At 48.4% G+C, this 21,064-nt stretch overlaps 1 protein-coding gene and 1 pseudogene across 7 annotated transcripts in view; both read left to right on the forward strand.

The window, feature by feature from the left end:
* Positions 1-21,064, forward strand: part of MAPT (microtubule associated protein tau) — an 88,167-nt gene that overhangs the window by 16,461 nt on the left and 50,642 nt on the right. The window lies entirely within an intron of this gene.
* On the forward strand, positions 14,283-14,401 carry LOC112478449 (annotated as a pseudogene).

Here is a 21,064-nt window from a genome sequence, read left to right on the forward strand (position 1 = left end):
TAGAGCTTTAAGTGGCCTTGGGTTATCCAGAACAGGCAGGGCTTCCTAGAACACTCAGAATTGTCCCAGATGATTTACCAAAATAGCCATGCCTAGAAACAGAGGAAAACAAGTAGTTTATGGGGAGGGGGGAGGATTTGTGGTGCGGGGGGGAACTAAACAGGAAAAGATGCTTGACTTCACTCATAATAAAAGGACTGATAAAACCATAGTGAGAAGCCACTGTTTGTGGATCAGATGGCACAGATCCTGAGGGGTGGTGACCCGAGGTTGGGCTAGGCGGGTGGGGGCAGGAGACATCATTTTCATTCTATGTCCCTTTCTACTAAATTTTTCTTCGCAATGTATATGTTGCCTTTTTTTAAAAAAAAATGTAAATTCATATATATTCTCAGGCCCCAGCTCACCTGAAAAGGATTAAAATATCTGGAAGGAGGTTCTTTCCAAGGCTCCTCAGGTGATGCAGGTGATGCAGGTGTGAATGACACCACGTGGCGGAGAAGCCATGATGGGGCCTCGCCCTCTCATTTCACAGAAGAGACCGAAGCTCTGTGACTAGGCCTCCAGCGGCCTTAGGCAGAGGACCCTTCTAGAAGAGCTGTAAGACTAGAACTCATAGGAGCTCACACACAGTGCATGTGTGAAGCGTGTATAAAGTACTTCATGGAAACGGGGTGCCTTTTGGAGCATTCCTACGGAAACAGAGATGCACAAAGTAAAAAAACAAGGGGAGGTGGGCTACTCTGTTATTTAAGTGTCTAATCCTTTTTATGGTTTGTGACAGCTCAGACTAGTCCCATGAGCCACCCTGGTACCCAGAGTGCATTCCAAGGGCGAACCCCGTGGATGGGTGTCCCAAGGCCAGGCTGGGTGATTTGTGATTTTATTGCCCAATCCTTTTATGTCAAAAACAACCTCAATGCTATTTTTTCTCAGTGCTTTCACACAAACGACTTCATTTCATCCTCCCAGCCACTCCGTGCTGGGTGGTGGCACTTCCTGTTTGGAAGCAGAAGACGGCAGCTGCCTTTCCAGAACCTAGGTCCCTCAGCAGTGGGGACAAGGGTGAGATGTTTTCTGGTCTCAGCCCTGCCTCGGGGCAGGGGCCTGTCTCCTGGCCCGGCACCTCTCCTGTCTCTTCCAGAGTAACTTCTAGGGTGCAGATTTCACACCCTGCTCCCTAGACCTTTCCAGAGTTCCTCCAGAATCCCCCACATTCCTTGAAGGATGGAGAGCCCAGCCCCAAGACCCTGCACTATGAGGCCACTCCCCACACCCAGAGAAGCAACAAGGCACCTCTAGTCTTGTCTTTCACATGCAGAGCAGCAGCCCTCAGAGAGGTTCAGCCAATCTTCTGAGGGCCTCTTTTCAGTTTTAATTATTGGGTTGTCCGGTGGGCTCCCCTCAGAGGGGCTGATGGGCACAGCCATGGCACGAGTGCAGGCTTCCTGACCCCCAAGGCTCAAGTGTCTCCCACTGTTCATTAGTCAAGGGTCACTCTGACCTGTAGGACCCAGAACTCCCGGAGCCATAAAGGTAGAAGAACGCCCAGAGGCCAACCTCGTCCCACCCCTGACCACACCTCCACCTCTGCCTTGCTGACAGTCACCCCAACTTCCCTGTGATGATGGCTCATGGCCTCGTCAACCATCTGCCAAGGGCACTGGGAGGGAAGAGAGAGGAAGGGCCGGAAGAGAAAGAAGGTGTTGGGAACAGTCCCCAAACGTATGCCATCCTTAGAATGAACCGCCCATTCCCCTCTGGCCGCCTTTTCTCCCCCTCATAGGACCCACTTTCTCCCCACACCTCCCCTGCTTTCTGAGGTTATATGAGAAAAATCCACAGAGGTGCCTGCCCAGGGTGTTAAAGACCACGAGTTTGGCATTTTAACAGATGCCAGAGCCACTTGCGAAGTGATGTAACAGCCCAGAGAGGTAAGGTGACCTCCCCAGAGTCACACAACAAATTCATGGCGAAGTTGGGCTAGCACAGGTCTCCTCCTCCCCACACAGATCTCCTCCTGTGCCCCCCATCACTTCCCTGCAATGACCGGGGCACCTGGAGGTGGACCCTCAGACCTATCTGGCCAACAGGGCAACACTGTTTTGGAGGCCTGGCCGGGAAGTACTAATATATGAGATCCCAAGAAACGAAGGTGAAACCTCTCAGATGACAGAGCCCAGGTGCTGGGACACGTGGTCTGATCAACAGATGTGCCTCCTCCCAACAGCTTTCCGGAACATTCCTACGTTCTTCTATAGCATGAAGCCCTCTCCTGTGAATTCTGTGTAAATTCTGCCTCCAAGAGGTTGGACCAATCTGTGTTGAGCAAGCAGTACTGAGGCTAAGTGGTCCCCTCACAGGAGCCGGGCAGGAGCTAGAGCTGTCTAGTGCTTGGTGACTGGGACTTGCCCTCACGGAGAAAAATAAAACAGCAAAATAACATCTCTCAAAGGATGGCTCTGAGTTGAGGTAAGTTTCCATTTACTAAAGTAGCCCGGCCAAATTGTCTTTGCTCCTTCGTAGGCAGAAGCACACACCCTGCTTAAAACAAATGCTGATTTTCCTGGAGAGTGTTCACAATGCTTGGAGGATGCATGTGTGTCCCTAATGGAACAGCCTCCCTCTCTGTGAGCAGCCACTGCTCTTCCCTCAGTGTTCGTAACAGAAGCAAGACTGGTTGCTGGAAAGTATCGATTAGGTTAACGAGGACTTCGTCATCCACGGAGATGAAGAAGTTCCCCGGGACGGGCAAGAGCTGCAGAACTGCCAGCCCACTCGGCCCAACAGGTGCTGAACCCCAGGCGAGCCTAGAGCCACGCCTGACTCCGCTGTCCTTCGTTTCTCTGTCTACTGTGGCCACTTCTTCCTTCCCGTCTCCTGGAGTCACCTTCCTTTCCCTTTCCAAAGTCAGCTCTCCCACTGTTAGTGCAAAAGCTGTCACGTGAGCTCCTTCACGGTCGTCTCTCCCCACCCCTGCCTGGCCCGTTCTTAGCCACTCAGACGATTCGCCCCAAGTGGTGGTGTCATCATTTTATCGTCATTGCATCTTACTCAAGAAACGGACGTGAGATGTAGTTTACCTGCCCTTCCTGGATCACGGATGAAATGTGGAAAGGGCCCTGGCCTTGGAGGAGGGCTGACCACAGTCGTCACTTGGCTGCCCCCTTCCAGCTGTGTGACCCTGGGTAAGTAGCTCGACCTCTCTGGGCCTGGCTCCTCATCTGAAAAGTGGGGCTAATAGCACCTCTCTCACACAGCCACTGTAAGGAGTGGTGGTGATGTGTGAAACGTGCAGAGCGCAGTGAGGTGATGGCCCTTGGTCACACTACTGGACGCCGGCCATGCTACCCTGTCGTCGTGGGAGACTGGATGTAGCTGGACGTAGTGACCTGGAATCATGCTTCTGCTTTAGCCGGAGTGTAGAGGGCAGGTCGCAGCACTGAAGGGGGTTGCCAGGGGCTCACTTTCTACTTTCTGCACTTGTAACTTTTTCCACATTCAATAGGCGCGTATTTTGTGTGTGTAGCTAAAAAATTTTTTATTATATACATAATACATGAATAGATTCTTATTATCAAAAATTCTGACAGTAGCATGAATTATTTTTATAATAAAAAAAATTTAGCTATTTTGGAAAAAATCTATCTCATCCACTCCATTTTCAACCTTCCCTGCGTTCGAATCTTTGCTGCTCCCTCCGCCTGCCCTGCCAGCGACACTCACCACCCAGGCCCCGCGTGTTGCCACCTCCCCACCCTCACCCTCCACTCAGCCTTGGGGTGCCTCCCCTGGAGACTTGTCTTCTTGGATTGATTGTTTCCACTACATCAAGCCTGCCAGGACTCACTAGAGGGAAGCGCAGCCCCCATGCCCGCCCTCCTCCCAGGGTACCTTACCCTGCCGAGGCCAGAGCCCCCCGCCCAGCCCCTCACCTGCTCCTACCCCGGAGCTTCCCTCAGACCCGTCACGGAGAGCTCTGCCTGTGGTTAGTCCCCATGGCTGGGTCCACAGCCGACCTTGTGAAAGCAGTGTATTTGTAACCAGAGCTGGCTGTCCTGTCTGCCTCGGCCCTGTGTTTCTTTCCTCCCCATCCCGTCTTCTCCCTCCACTGGGCTCAAGAGGACACAGGTGGGTTCCCAGCTTAGAGGGACTTAAAAGGAGCTCAAGATGGACCTGGCAGCTCAAGCTACTAAGGTCTATCTCAGACACACGCTCTGTTACCAGGCCTGTGTGGGCTAACCTGGGCCCCTGGCTGCCTGAGGCTCGGGAAGCTTCCCGGTGAGCCGCAGGCGAGAACACGAGGCGGGGGCGGGATGTTCTTCCGGGACTCGGTCCACACCTGCTGTACACTGCAGTGCACGCCCTTTGTGCAGTTCCCAGGCACAAAGATTTTCACTCCTGTTTTTTCTCCCTGGACTTTTAAATGAAAGTTTAGGGGTAATTTTCCTTCGGTTGTCCTCGTACTAGGATTTATAATGAAAAGAACTGGGACAAGAACCTATATGTGCTTCTCCATTTCAGTTTGGGCATAAATTTGGAGTGTTTCTCACTCAGTGAGAGCTAGTGCCGAACAGGCCAAGGGATGTTTTTCTCTTGCAGAATGAGCAATCGACATTCCTTGCAGAAAAATTCTCTTCTCCAGACCTAGAGCTGAAACCCTGGCAGCCATTTTGGGAGTGTGTCCTAACAGACAAACTGGGTCAGAGCGTGGAGGCTACTTAGCATTCCTGATGTGCACCAGCTGGCTGGGAGCACAGGCTCGCAGGTTGGAGCCTTTCCTTGCCTAACAATCCCATCAGGACAGCATGTCTTGGGAGGAGGAGGCACCTGGCCTAGGGTCACCGGGCTGGAGGGAAAGCTGAGGGGTTCGAGGATTGCTTAGTTAAATGGGTGACAACAAATTGCTTGTTACCCCAAGGGGCAAAGTACAAAGAGCCCAAACCAGCATCATGTCACCAGATGCTCACAAAGGAGTGGCACTGGGTAGGCCCCCCCAGCCAATGACAGTAATAAAATAAACAAACAAACAAACAAATAAATAAAGAAGCGGGCACCTAGAACAGGTGTTATCTGATGCCTTCTCTCCAGCATCAATTATCTCCTGTCATGACTAAGCATTTTTCACTGATCTCCCTTCCACATGCTGGGTGCTGCCAGATGAGAAGAATTCAGATGTGAATGAGACAAACCTCTTCCTTCAGGAGCCTTTGAGAATCAGAGAACTAGCCACTTTGCAGAAAAAGGGGGTGCAGGGTCTGGATGAGGTTTGGGGGGAGCACAAGGCAGGGAGCTTCCGTACCTCAGCCTGGTCATCACCAGGTCAGCAGTGGCCACTCCATAGCTGGTTTAGTCCCCAAACCCCATAGAGTTTACCCCTGATGGAAGGGCACAAGACATGCCCGGGAAGGTGCAGCCTGATGTGGTCGGGCCATCCCGGGTTTGCCTGTGGGCCCTGGGGAATGCCCAGAGCCATCCAGCCCTCCGGGATCTGCTTGGTTCTGGGATCCTCCCAGAAAAGGTCATCAGAGTCTCTCACCTCCGCAGCACAGGCTGAGACTGTATCTGTTCACTGACTCAGCCACTATCACGGTTGCTTGGGACCCGACCTCCCACATTAGTCTTTAGGAATGGTTCCCTTCTTGAATAATACGAACCAGTGGAAGATAAGAGCCTCTGCGAGGGTTACTTGCCTGGAGACAATTTGTCCTCCAGTTTCATTGGCAGCGAGGTTTCATGCCCACACTCTGGAGCCAGGTGCCTGCGCTCAAATCCCAGCTCGGCTGTGACCTAGCTGTGTGAACTTGTGCAAGTTGCTCAGCCTCTCTGTGCCTGAGTTTCCTCATCTGTACAATTGGAACAATGATTCATACCTATCTCATAGGGTTGTGAAGAGAATCAAATGAATGAAGATTTTTAAAAGTTTAGAAAAGAGCCTTGCATGTGGCAAGTGCTCGTTAAGCGTTTGGATTGAAAGGAAGAGACCCTTAGTGCATTCTCCGTGGATTTCACAAGCCCTTCATTTTGCATTTCACAACCCAGCCTTGTCTCCCTTGAAATCCAGCCGTAGCTCTTGCTGCTCAAGTGTGAGACAGGCCCAGGCAGAGCTGCATCAAGAGGAGAGAAAGGAGCCCCCAGTCCATGGTGAAACCAAGACACGGCCTCCTCCTTGCTGCCCCCTCAGCTGTGCAAAGTCTGGAGTCTCCAAAGCCCATTTCAGATGCAAGTGAGTTCAAGTCACGTGGATCTCTGAAGGTTCCTTTGCTTGGTTCGCCGTTAGCAGAGGTCCTGGGGAGTGCAGGAGTACACAGTGGCTTCCCAGCCTCCTCTAATTCTGCCCTTCTTCACCTGTCCAACCATCTCTTCCTTTTTGAAGGCATGTAAGACCAAAACATCGCCCATCGCCAAAAGCAGAGAGAGAGAGAAAGGCCCCAGAACTCTGTGACTTCACAGACCTGGCTTTTCTCCTAGGGTGACTATGATGTCATACCTGCCCTACCTGGCCATGCAGCTTCTGGGGGCCCACGAGGCCTTAGGTATCAATTCCATCACACATGTATGCCCATGTGTGTCCATAGCGTCCCTCCCGGCCCTGCTCAGCCCATCTTGGCCACTTGGGGCTTGCTCCTGCCCATTTGGACAACCAGGAGTCACTTATGGAAAATCATCCCAATGCAGTGACAGCACATTCTCTGCAAACCTCTGGGGCAGGGAACCACCTTTCATCTCTGTAGCCAAGGCCCACTTTTTGACAACTGGCTCCTGGCAGAAAAAGCAGCGTGAGAGGCCCCACTGCCTTAGGTAATATTGCTGCCCTTTCCCGGGCAAAGCTGGGGGGATGGCACTTCCTACACTTGGCTCTTCCTCCCACGTCTTCTTAGCTGTCTGCACTTCGGAGCTGAATTAGGTCGAGACTGGTCTTGTGGGGGAGAGAGGTCTGTAGATGGTCAGCGTAAGCCGTGTTCAGACTCTCCATAGTAAACATGGAGTCAATTCAGTTTTGACTCCTGTGAGCCCCCTTGGCACGCTTCATCCCATGATCCTCGCTTTTCCTTTTCCTGCTCTGTCCTTGTATCTTGTGTTGGACAGGTGATAGGATACGTGTGTGGATTTGTTTATTCATGCAGCATCCCTTACTCAAGTGTCTGCAGTGGGCCAGGCCGAAGGGAGGCCATGGGAAGCAAGGGTTTCTCCATTCCCTTCCTGGTTTCCCCTCTAAAAGATGATTGCTGACAGGTTCTCCCATCCAGGGTCACATCTCCCCTCATCTGTGCCACTCTCTCTCCCCCCAGGCCCGCCATAGAGTTTACACAAATGTGCTTCCGTATAGGGCTCATGGGAGTAAAAGTTGGGATAAATTTCCAGGAAGCAATTTGGCAGGGTGTATAGAGAGGCTTCAAGATGATGGTACCCTTTGACCCAGAATTTCACTTCTAGGAATCTGTTCTAAGGAAATAATTAGAAACATGAAAAGGATATGTACACTAAGATGTTCATCAAAGTGTTGTTTATAATAGGAAATTTCAGAGGCAGGCTACATGTCCAATCTCTGGGGGCTGGTTATGGAGAATAGTATGTAGCCATTAGAAAATGATGTCTATGGAATTTGCATGACTTGAGAAAACACTTCTGACATAATAAAAGAGCATGGTACAAATTCTATATTTAATATAATCTTGACTGTGCTTAAAAAGCAAAAGAAATAACAAAAAGGAAATATATAAAAATATTAATAGTGATGTCTCTAGTGACAAGGCTATACGTAAGTACTTCTTTATACTTTCCTATACTTGATTTTCATGAGTATGTTGCTTTGATGATAAGAAAAATATTAAGTTTAAAATTAAAATTTATGTATAATGACATACACACACACACACACACACAGAGTGACCAATGCAGAGAGAAAGCAAATGTTACAAGTATTAACAATTGATGAATCTAGAAGGTGATAGAGGTGCTGATTGTATTCATGCAACTTTTCTGAAAAATTTCAAAGTACAAAATGGGGGGAGAGAGAGTACCAGGTTACCCCGGAGCTCTCCTTTGGAGTGCTTAGCGCGATTTCACAATTTAGTGTGTTTTCTGTTTTTATTGAGATTTAGGAGTCTTCAAAAAGAAGAAGTAAATGCCCAGAGCCCCGGGGGTCAAGGCGCTTTGTGCCATTGGCGCCCGTGGGAGGCCTCGGGTGTCTCGCGTGCTAATTCGGCACTCTCTCTCCACGCTCTGTGCTGAGGCCAGGCCCTCCCCACCCTATGCCCTGCATTCCATCCCTCCACCTCTCCCACTATTCAGGAGCCTTGCGTAGCTTTTCTTTATTCCTTTCTCCTGTTTCTGGCCTCTCCTTCTCTCTAGACAGCACTTGAGAGGTGTCAATCTCCCTCTTTAAAACAAAACAGGTACGCCTGCCCGCCCACCCATCAGCCACCCTCGCGCTCTCCCTCTTCCCAGCCAGATTTTTTTTTAAAGTGCCATCAACACTTTTGCAGCCTCAGTTTTCTCCCAACATGCTCGCCCTGCTCAGCTGAATCCAGGCTGGACTCAGCCCCCTATCTTTTTAACGTAATCACTTGTTTTGGTCAGCAAGGCCCGGTTTATGCTGCAGTAACAAACAAGCCCCAAATGCCAGTGGCTTCACATGTCCAGCACCACTGCTTCCCTCATCTTCTACCCCTATGGGTCATCTTTGAGTTCCTTAAAAACTGTATTTTCCCAGGTCGGAGCCTTTGCATATGCTGTCCTCTCGGTGTGGAATGTTCTTTCCTACCTGCTCGCTGTCACCTCACTAACTTATACTCATCCTTCAGGTCCAGAATAAGTTCCCTCTCCTCGAGGAAGTTTTCTCCAGCCCCTCAGACCGCACAAGTGCCCGTCTCGTGTTCCTATGACCCACTGTTCTCTCCTCGTGACACTTGTCTCACTTGATTGTCAACTGTCTCCCTTACTAGGTGCCTTCACAAGGGCAAGGAAACTGAGCCTTAGAATGGTTAGGTCGGTTATCCAAGATCACACAGCCGGGAAATTGCAGAATCAGAATTTGAGCCTAGATTTTTAGTTCCAAAGCCTGTGTTCTTTTTCTTACCCCCGGTTAATTTTTAAATTTCCAAGATTAAACGCTTCCTCTATCCATGATACCTGCCTCCTGTCCCTGGAATAAGGTGAACACTTCAGATTTTCTAGCATGGGCTCACTCCAAATTCACTGAATTTTGCTTTGTCATGGCTGCCCAGTTCCCCCACCGGAAGACTGGGAAGTAGGTCACGGCTGCAGGGCCAGCCTCTGGTTTCAGGGCTGGGCAGGGGCCAGACCCCACCAGGAACGCCACCCTCTGCGGGGCCTTGCTAGGATCTGTCATCCCCGGCCTTGAGATGCCACAATAAGCCTTCACATCATTGAGCTCTACATTCTAGAGTTCACTGTCACGGTGGCTGCTGTGTAAGGTGGTGGTTGGAGAAAGGAGCATTGGGCATTAACGGAAATTTATGGGCTAGGGAAGAATTTATCTTCATTCTCTTATGGGTCTGTGGATGATTGAGACTAGCTGATTATCGAAGGGGCTGGCTCATTTGCCACTTCACAGAAAAGTGGTACCGAGCCATTTGACACCAGTCATTTAACAGTCTCTTTCTTTATATGACAAAGTTAGTTTTAGAAATAATCATAAAATGATCATCCTAATGGCCAGAAAAAAATACGAATAATAAAATGTTTCTTTTATTGAACTGTGTACATATAATTACACCATAATTTTTTTTGAATAAAAATAAATATAGTACCAAAAAAGGAAAAAGCACAACTGTTCACCAAATAGTTTTTACGCCTACTGAGTTTTGATCCTTGGTTGCAGTCTGATGTACTGATATTTCATGTAAATCACTGTTCAGTCACCAATATGAGAACTTTAATAAAAGTGAGACATCTGCAAAGGTTGCTTGTAATTTAGCAACTACTAAATCGAGCCACTGATGTACCGCTTTATTTTCTCAGTTCTTTTTTTTAAACATTGTCACACAATATAAAAAGAATAGATTTCCATTTGAAAAGTATTATTCAAACTCAGTAAAATATATCTTGTTTAAGTAAAAGTTGTACTTACCAAGCAAAAATGTTACACTTTACAGTTCATACTCAGTGTTACCATTTTAAATTCTAAACACAGAGGAAAAACGCCGAGTGGCCACACGGAATGACGGAACCGAAGTAACAGCTTCTTTATGGTGCTGCAGTACCGTTATTCAAGCTCAGAATCTATTGCATAAATGCAGGAGTACGTGGTCTCACTGAGGTTGGACATGCAAATGGCAGCTGAAGGAACCTTGAAACTCTGAACTGTTAAGAACTTTTATCTCGAAATGACCACATGTAGCCAACTCCATGTGTTGGAGCCGACTGTAACTGGGGATTCTCAAAGAACTTCATGGAGAAAACAAAGTTTGCTAAAGGACAGATCTCTAAAGTGCTAATTTACATTAAAGGATACATTTAGTAAAAGCACTAACCATACATAGGTATTAACACTCAACAGCAATAGCTCCAGTTGTTTGTAACTTAGTCCAAGAAAGAGAGGAGTATATTATCACGGGCTTTGTTTAGAATTGCTGGCACTTGATGCTCACAGAAAGCAGGCTGACTTTTCGTTGTCTTATAATTGTCGTCAGATCTCTACAGACAGCTCCCGCCGCTTTACTGTTTGTCGTGAGGCTCCGTCCACCCCACTCTTGGTCCCCACGTCGTGCTCCAGCCCCTTGTCCTGGTGGAGCTAAAGGGAGATAGCGGAACATCTCTGCAACCCTCCCAGAACTGAGGAAGCTGAGGCAATGCCTCGTTTGTTCAGGGGACACTAGGCCATTTGCTGGAGCCCGAGTCCCCTTGAATTTCTTCCTGGACAGGAAGCAACAGCTCTGGATTCGAGGATCAACTTTTCTAGTGCTCCCAACTCTCTCTGCATCTTGTCATGCTTTCTGATGGAATTTTTGCCTGGTTATATTCGCTTTCTTTTAAAAAAACAACAGATAAGCAATAAAATGTTAGGTTTGAGAAGGCTGAAATGAGTAATTGGTTTGAACTAAATCCTAGTAGGTTTTTCTTAGGAGGATACCTCCAGCCACTTCCGGTTGATTTACTCTGCGTTCAGAGAGATTTCCATTTGTTGTTTATACTTTGCATTATTCGTTTCTTTAAATCATGATCATTAGTGATCATTAGGATATTTCGATGCAGTATGTTGGATCTAAATGATACATGTGTTCTTTTCTTTTTTCCAGAGAGTAGTTTATACTGTGAGTTTTAATTGAACTTAAAAAAAAGCTTTCTTGTCTACGGCCATGCTACCCTGAACAAGCCTGATCCCGTCTGATCTTGGAAGCTAAGCAGAGTCAGGCCTGGTTAATACTTGGATGGAAGACCAGGTGCTGTAATTGTAAAAAATAAAATAATAAGGGATTGTAAGGTGACAAGGTCCTTGCAATCTGTGAGGTCAACCAAGAGTTGTCTCACCTTAAAAAAGAAAAAAAAGGAAGCTTTTCTTGGACCATTGCCCAAACGATATTGTCAGCGATTTTGAGAGCATGCATCCTGCCGGCTCTGTGGTCAGTAGACTTTCACTGAGGACAGCCACTGGCTGGAAGCTGCGGTCAGCAGAGGAGCAGGCACAGGCTTGAGCACACAGCGGAACTGACATAAAGACATCAGTTCTCTGGGAAACAGAAACCTGCTTTATGAGACTAGTACAGCAAGGGGAGCTCTCTGCTGTCGTTCTGTTGAGAGCATGCATCCTGCCGGCTCTGTGGTCAGTAGACTTTCACTGAGGACAGCCACTGGCTGGAAGCTGCGGTCAGCAGAGGAGCAGGCACAGGCTTGAGCACACAGCGGAACTGACATAAAGACATCAGTTCTCTGGGAAACAGAAACCTGCTTTATGAGACTAGTACAGCAAGGGGAGCTCTCTGCTGTAGGAGATGGAAGCTAATTTCTCATCTTCATTTGCTGTTGACTAGCTGGGTGACTTGGGGCAACTCGCTTAGCCTCTCTGTTGCCTCGTCTGCAAAATGGAGTGATCTTTTTCTTATCGGACAGAAGGTGGACCCGGAGCCCAAAGCCTTTTTGAGTTTTTTCCTTCTTAAAAGGACCTCTGCTCCTACCAGCTAGTTAACCAATTATTAACAACCACAGGTTAATAATTGGGAAAAGCAAAGGAATGCTTCTGTTTAGATAATTATGCGTGTTTTTGTCCTCTGGCAGGAAAGGGGTAAGCGTAACTGGGGAGGTAACTGCCCGTAGGTCCAGCCTTCTAGGGCAGACCTCTCTGGAGAAGGTTACTGCATCCAGGAGCCCATCCCCAGAATCTGAAAACTGACTGCAGTGGGGTCTGCTGATGTCAACAGCTAATGGTATGCTGAGATTTATCCCTCCAAAGAGGCCTTTCCATTCCTTCAGGAGACAGGGCACCCCCTCTTGGGTGCTGTCTCCTCCCTCTACCCCTCACCCACTGTTTCCCTCCTTCCCTTCCCATCCCCCTGATTCCTCTCACAAGGCTTTAAGCTGCTGCACCCTTCTCTAATGAGGAAGTTCTGGCCAGGGTCTCTTCGCAACTTAGTTATGTAACCTACCACTGCTTCTGGTCCAAGGATCATCCTGAAAAGACGGTCAGAGGTAGGCAGCAGCCAGGCCAGTCTACTCAGCATCCCTCCCCGCTCGGAACTCAGCGGTGGTAGGGGAATTTGGACTCTGCAAGAAGTAACAGCTCCACCATTGGCCCCAGAGCCAAATCTGCAGGATGCATGTTCTTCATTCTTCGTTAAGTTCCAGCAAAAGGACTGTCACAGGAGAGAGCCTGTTGTCTGCTCTGGAGACTTAGGGAGCTGTTCCCCTGACGTTGGTTCAGGGCTTATAGCTGGTGCCTGGCCTTACGTCTCTCTCATCTTGGCTTCTTCAAAATGTTTGGTCTCTTAACCATTACCTCTGACCAATGATGACCGCTTTGCCTGATGATGACCCTGTCACCATCCCTCTTTAGCCCAGAGGAATGAATTTGTCCCTCCAAGCCTGACCCCACTTCAAGTCTTAGCTCAAGTTCATCTTCTCCCCAGAGCCTCTCCAGCCTCCTCTACGCCTGTCTCCTTTCAGCTGCTACAGCCTTTGACGCTGGCACGTATTCCACACTTAGCTCACCAAATCATACTCTTGGGGCACAAGCCAATCTGCTTTCTCTCTTCTGACCTATGGCTTTGGATTGTATTCGTCTTTGTCTCCCCTCTCAAACCGGACTCGGTAGGGCAGGGAGCACGTCTTCATACCCTTGTCCGGCCCAGAGCCCCTGCGCATGGTAGATGCCATATGATGTGGCTTCTTCCTGACCCAGTCACAGAGCAGACACACCTACTCCCAAAATGTCCCTGGGGCCACATCTGAGGAGAACCCTAGATGTCATGCCCTACCAGCTTCGACAAGGGTTTCTCTTGACTTAGCGTGTTCCTTCTGAGCCTGTTTCAGATTCTGATGTGCTTATTCTTCTCCCGTGGAAGGCGACATATTCAGTGATCTGTGCGTCCTCCATTCTCCCTGGACTCACATTCCCATTTTGTTGTTCGTCGTTTGTGTAGCTCGAAGGAATCAGATCATTTTCCTCCTACTCAATAGAGAGGACAGATGTGATGTCCCAGAACATGATGAAGACTCAAATAGGACAGAGAATAGACATTTTCTAAGTAAACAGAACTGCATTTGACCCATAGTATCAAATGCATGGATTTGCTGTTGAAAACAATGGTTTTCTTCCCTACTTGGGCTGTCTTCAGTGAAAAGACCTCTTGATTTAGATTTGAATCCTGGCTCCACTGCTGACTATCTGTGTGACCTTGGGCAGGTTACTTCACCTCTCTGTGCTATTGAGGAGCTCTTTCTTTAAGGTCCTTCCTAAGCTTGAGAACCCAGGGTTATATGAATCTGTCCTAGCTAAGCAGGGGCATCCAGACAAATGCCTGGAGAACAAGTCTGTTTGGGGGATAAAGAGAAAAGGAACCAAAATGGGAGAGACCTTGATGACAAAGATGACAAACTCAAGGTCATTCCTCGTTAGCCCAACACCCAGCTGACACAGCAGTTAAAGCTCATTAATTTTGGTCACTTGAAGTTTACAAAGGGGTGGGAGAATTTGAGCTCCCTCCTGCATTGCAGAAGAATATTCTCTCCAAAGGGGTGTCAGAGGCACAGTTGCTATCTGGAAAGCTAGGATGGCGCACACAAGGGAACTGGCTGGCTGTCAGATTTGAAACTGACCATGAGTCTACTGTCATGCTACCCTGAACAAGCCTGATCCCTTCTGATCTCAGAAGCTAAGCAAGGTCGGGCCTGGTTAATACTTGGATGGGAGACCACCTAGGAAGACCAGGTGCTGTAGGCGTAAAACAATTTTTAAAAATAATAATAAGGGATTGTAAACTGACAAGGTTCTTGCAATCTGTGAAGTCAACCAAGGGTTGCCTCGCTTAAAAAAAAAAGAAAGAAAGAAACAGACTATGAGCTCTGAGCTTGAGAGGTGTTAGCAATTAATGTTGTCACATCTCCATCCCCCCAAAGCCCGTCTCCCTGCCCTACGCACTCATTGATTCAGCAGCACTGACTAGGGGCCTTTCTCCTGCTAGGTGTGGGGCCAGGAGCCGAAGACATGTGGTGAAGGAGGTGACTGTGGCCCTCCGTCAGGGCATTAACATTCCCGGACCAGAGACAAATAATCAAAGAATTACCATGCAAAAAGTGTACATCAGCGACACATGCTAGGGAGTTTGCAAAGGGCTTCTAGAAGCAGTCACTGCTTTGATAAAACATGAAGCTTGAGTAGGAGTTAGCTGGACAGAAGGGAAGGAGAGTGGAGGAGAGGGATTTCCTGGTGGGGAAACCAGCCTGTCTGGGGGTGAGGAGTGTAGCAGTGACGGTAGCACACGTCATTTGACAAAGCATGAGGAGTGTCTTTCAGTTAACATTAGTTGTTTCATTCATCCATCCGTGAAGGAGTACTGAGCACCCACTCATACCAAGCACTGCACTAAGTCCTGAGATGTTTACAGCAATTAAAAAGCAAGTTCAGGAGTCTCAACCCTCAAAGAGCTTGCAGTCTAATGGGAACACGAATGGGGTACAATTAGAGTAGGAGGTGACAGCTACAACGGACTGGACCAAATGCTGAGTGGAGGGAGGATGGGGAGATAGTGTGGTTCTTGCCCAGGTCTGAGAGTGCATGAGTCTCCAGCTAGTCCCGCAGAGATGGGACCAGGGAGACGTGTGGTGTCCCTGCTTCCACAGCCACCTGATGCGTGTGCGAGCCTGGCCCGCCTCTCTCGGCCCCAGCACACCCTGAGCTTTCGGGAGCCCCCGACTCTGCGCCTGGGGAAGATTCAAGGGCATCTGTTGTTTTTAGAGTTAGGAGAAACCAAATGGTAATTTTGAGTTTCTTTTGCAATGTTTTAAACACATCTTTATTGAGATTATAATTCACATACCATAGAATTCAGCCATTTAAAGTTACAATTCAGTGGTTTTGGGATTCCTTTACGAATTCCATTCTGATGGTAATTCCTGAAACACTAGGAAGACCTAGAAGCCACTCAGACAAGGCAGGGAGACCTCACAAGTCACTCTTCTCCTTCTCTGCTCTTCACTGAATGACTGGCAGGAGTTCGGGGTCTCCCCTTGGCTTCCTCCTCTGGGGTTAAGTGTTTTGTCATTTTCCAAGTAGAATTTTATTTCCTGTTAAGTTCCTAAGTTCCTTGTACTTTTTTCTAATGAGCTTTTTCTCTTTCATCTGCTCATTCTCTCTTTTTTCCTCAACTATGATTTCTGTTTCTGAACATAAACATTGTCCAGGCCTTCCTGCTGGATGATAGACATTTTGCAACAAATAGAAGCTGCCTGAGCTTTTCCTGAAATAGATTCTTGGGGCCCAGAACCTAAATGGGTGGCCCCCGGCTTTGATTTCCTGTCTTTCACTGATCCGAAATTCTGATGTGTCAGTTTTAATGGATTCAGATGGTTGTACACCTGGATTGGATCTGGTTCCAAAGTTGTATTGAAATTCTTTTTTTCAAGATAGTTTCTTCATTCCATGCAGTTTTCCATTTTCCTAGCTCTAGCTGGATACTTCACTTTGTCAAGCATGATTATTTTATCCAAATAAGAGGGGCGTGACTGGGGTCTCCGTGCTGGGTGTGATATTTGCATTTCCTAATTCTAATTTAAATGAGAAGTCTTATTGATAAATATTGAAACTGTTTTGCTAACCTCAGCAGATGCAGCAGAATTGTCTGGTTGCCCCTTTATCAAAAGAGCCTTTATTTTTATGTTCTGACGTGGCCCTGCACCTTACTGCATACTTTTTATTTTGGCAGTTAATTTTTCTGGGGCTTATAGGGCTGTAACGTTAGCCCTGTGGGGCTCCACACATCCCTGCTTCTCTAAATCCTGTTTGGAACAAGGTGAATATAAATACTCGAACAATTGCAGCCCTCTGTAGTGTTTAAACATATCACCACTCCCCCTTACTAGATCTTAGAGAATCACACTTGCGATGACAGAAGGGTTTGTGACATCGGAGTGCTGTGTCCCGGTCTCTGTGGCTCTCTGCCTTAAGCGTGTACCTGAAAGGCTGCATGCCAGCTGTCACCAAACCCGATCCCTTTGACTTAGTACTTTCCCTCTGGCATGTTGTCCCGTGCAGGGGCTCCCGCTGACTCCATAGGCGTCGCCCCTGTCAGGTACCTCCTGGTGGTGTTCCTACAGATCCTACAGTCACACACACACATCGTCACCCTGAGCGGCCTCTGTCTCTGTGACTGATCACAGCGTGGCCCTGATGCCTAGAATCAATGGTAAGTGTCTCAGCCACCTTGTCCCTTGGACCATGTCAGTGACAGCGGGCAATTTGTTGTATGTGAATAAAAAGAGCAGCACGCTGTAGGACAAATCCTTGGCTTTGTCCCAAGGGTGTTTCGTTTTGCCAAAATGGGAATGTATTTATTGCTTTTTATCAGATTATAAACATAATACATGTTTATAAAACAGTTTAATAAAACAAGAAAACAGACACCAGCAAGAGAAAGTTTCTGTAATTAGTCTTCCCTTCCCAGAGAAAACCTCTGTGCAATACAACATCCTCCCTCTCCTCCAGTGTGTTCCTCCTGCATCCGTCTTACAAAGGGGTCAGCTTCACGAAGGGTGCTCCAGGACAGGGTTCTGGCCCTGTCTCCAGGCATCACGGGACCGAGGGATGATCTCACTGGGTACAGCATCTGCCCTGCCTGGCCAGAGGCTGTGTTGGGAGGGCCAGCAGGGCACCACGTGTCTTGGATCCAAAGCAGGGGGCAGGGGGAGGGCGGGTGGGGGGGTCTCTGTGCCCTGAGAAGCTGTTTAGTCTGAAAATACAAACAGGATACAGAAATATTTGGCTAAATTAATGGGCGAGAAGGTCGTCATGATAATCACCACAGCTGGCACTTATAGAGTATTTACCGGAAGCCAGTGACAGGTCTAAGCCCTTAATGTATATTAACGCATTGAATCCCCGCATTCAAGGATGAGGCAACAGAGGCTCTGAGAGGTCGAGTGACTCACCCAAGGTCACCCAGTGAGTCAGTAGTGGATCCAGAGTGGAACCCAGGCCACCCGGCCCGAGGGAGCACTCGATGCCCCCACACTGCACTGTCGTTACCTCTGGCCCTGATGCCACCATGCAGAAGTGTCCAGGCATCTCTGTAAAAAGAGATTCAGGGACAGCGTGCTTGATCTGGTGTGGCATTCCTTGCCTGTGATCAAAGGACACTACTCATTTTCCGCCCTTCCCAGCCCGTGCTGCATTCAGGTCGTTCATTACTGAGGGACAACTGTTGGTTAGCAGCGGACTCCAGCCGTCCTCCCCTCCCCCGCATCTTCCAGAGTGTGTCCTCAGTCTCAAAAAATAGAAATGAAAACATCTTAAAAACGACCGCCTTGCCTTCCTAATTCTCTTCTTCCCTCCATTTCTTCCTGTTGTTCCCAGCTAATGAAATGTCATGGCAAAAAGAACCCATTGCTGGCCATTCCTTGTGGCCTCTCAAAGCCCCGCTTCCCTCCCTGCCCCTGGGCATGTTCCCAGCAGACTGAGACTTTGTGCTGACCACTCCGGACCCTGTGTCCCTCTGCAGATCACCTCCCATGCCCTTTCTGTGCTTGCCTGTCACTCTGGGTGCCAGTGCTGAGCGGAATGGGGAGCAAAGACTACCCACTTCTTCTTTTGACCTTTACCCTCGCTCCACTACTCCCCAGATCTTCCCAGAAGGACTCCCGTACTCCTCCTCTCCAGGGCCTGACCTAAAGCTGCCTCTCTCCTCTTCCCACTGGTACTCCCCGTCCTTCGGGGCAGAGGCAAAAGGCCCTGGTGTTGGCCCCTAATTTTATCCCTTCAGGTTAAGCCTCCTCTTCCACATCTTCAGACATCTTCTTGATCGTAACTCACACGTCATGACAACAGTCCCTTATGTCAGTCTGGAACATCGCACTTCATCCAAGTGTTGTCTCATGTGCATTATTTTCAGCGACCCTCACAGCCACCCCATGAGACAGGTGTCACCATGCCCATGTTACATGTGAAGAATCCTTGGTTCAGAGAGGGCTAGTGACTGACCCAGCATCGACCGGTTAGTGACTGGTCCCCACCAAGCCTTGAACCTAGGGCTTTTGACTCCACACCAGGCATCCTTTCCACCCGAATGCATGGAGAGATCTGGACCAGGAGCAAGGGTTCCCCAGGAAGATTTGGAGCCAGTGCCTGCACCTCAGAAGCCAAGGGCTCAGGGAGTCCAGCTGTTCGTTCAACTAACAAAGCTGGACTCGGTGCAGTCCACAAAAGGGACTGGGGCGAAGTGGCCTCTCGGTGCTCAGTCGGGGTAGACACAGAAATGGTATCTCAAGATTATGAGTCACTGCTTCATGAGAGAGCCCCGGGTCCAAGGGGACGTGAACCTGGATGGAGAGGGCAGGATGGAGGTGTCACCCCAGCCCCTGCTGTGCAGGCCAGCCGTGCAGAGTTCTCAAAGGGTCTTGAGAAGCGGGCAGCCGAAGTGCTATTCATCAGTCCAGTAATGGCTAATGGAGGAGCAGGTGCTTCCAAGAACCCATAATGCTCTTTGGCAAGTGACCCAAGGGTGTCTTTGAAAGGCCTTCCAACACCCAAGGCGTTGCTAAGGCAAGGGCCTGACTGAGGCAGCGCATTCATCATCGGATGTCTCGACAAAGCAGAATATCCAGCTAAAGCTGGAGGAAATGAAAAACCGCATTTTCCAAGTAGAATTTCGTTTTCTCTTGTGTCCTTAAATTCTCTGTACTTCTTTCTCACTAGCTTTTTCTCTTTCATCTGCTTGTTCTCTCTTCCTTCCTCGACTATGATTTCTGTTTCTGAACATGAACATTGTCCAGGCCTTTCTGCTGGGTAATGGACATTTTGCAATGAACGGAGGCTGCCTGAGCTTTTCCTGAAATAGATTCTTGGGGCCCAGAACCTAAATGGGTGGCCCCTGGCTTTGATTTCCTGTCTCTTGCTGATCCGAATTTCTGATGTGTCAGCTTTAATGGATCTAGATAGTTGTACACCTGGATTGGATCTGGTTTTAAAGTCATGTTGAAATTCCTTTTTTTCAAGAGTTTCTTCCATACAGCATCTTCATATCCTCAGCGCCTGGCCCACAGTGGGTTCTGTAGCTTTCTTCCCATTCCTAAGCTGAGCTGTCCAGCAAATCACCACATGCCAGACTGTCCACAGCTCTACCACTGTCTCTCGGTCTACGTGAGGCCCCTCAGCGTCTCTGTGCCTCAGTTTCCCCAGCTGCAGAATGGAGCCGAGATGTCCCATGTACCTTGCAAAGGTGTGGTTGAAGTGGCTCCTCTTACTTCAGGCTTTCAGAGTGGGGCTTCATGATGTGGGGGCAGAGGCCTTTAAAGGCCCACCCAGTGTCAAACTAAAGGCTAGCACTAAAGATCCAAACTCATGTGTCCTCCCTCTCAGCCTGGGCAGCAGCATCAGAGTGTAAAATGGGCATAATAAGATAATTCTCTACTTCGCATTGGTTATTGTGGGCATTCAATGAGCTGTAATGTGTAAATGGTGCCTGCCTATAGAAATATCTATTCTTATTAAGGGGAGATCATGGAAGAATAAAGGGGGGGCACTTTATAAGCCCCAGCCCCAGCACATTTTAACTGTAACCTTGAGTTGGTTTGGGGACCATTTGCCACCTGTGTGAGGTGAAGGTCAGAGACACAACAAATTATATCCACTGAAGATCAGCCAGAAATCAAGATAAAGCTGATTAATACCAGCATATTATTAAGCGAGTGAACTGGGCTACAGAACAACTGGTGTAATATTTAGGGCGAATTATATGCATGTGTAAGAGAGGCTGTCTGTAAAGAAGTTCCCTAAAATGTTAACTGGTTATTTAGCTTTCCTCTTTCACTTTTTCTGTATTTAACTTGTAAGTAATGACTATTAATCACTTTTATGTATCAGTAAATCCCCTCTACCCCTCATCCAAGGACTAAGAATGGTTTGCCCCAAAAAAGCAATTTTTTGCTCTGGTTTTCTTGACTTGGACACATCACAAAGACTGCTCCTTATCCATCTGGTGCTCTGAGTTCGAGGGATTTATCTCAGGTAGGATTAATATGGAGACCAGGGGCATTGGTAGTCCCTGAATGTGACAGAGGCTCAGCAGCCCGCCTCCACCACCCATCGGGGTGTCATATACAAGTGCTGTCCTCCCTGAAGGCTAACTGACCAAAAACTTTCCAAAAAAGGGGTTGGAGGGAAAACTACTGTAGTTCTGAAAATAAAGGCCACCCAAGCATGATCTGTCCCCCTCACAGATATCACAGCGCTATCTGGCTTTTCCCGTGGTTACGAAGGAGGAGACGCCTTCAGTGAAAAGACAGAACAGAACCCTTAAGCTTAGAACCAGAGTTGTCCTCTCAGACACAATCTGTGAGGTTTCTTACGATGGTGGACACGAGCCAGCTGACATCAGCCGTGACCCATCGTGTG

This window comes from Pteropus alecto, unplaced genomic scaffold (assembly GCF_000325575.1).
Source record: "Pteropus alecto unplaced genomic scaffold, ASM32557v1 scaffold313, whole genome shotgun sequence".
NCBI lineage: Eukaryota > Metazoa > Chordata > Mammalia > Chiroptera > Pteropodidae > Pteropus > Pteropus alecto.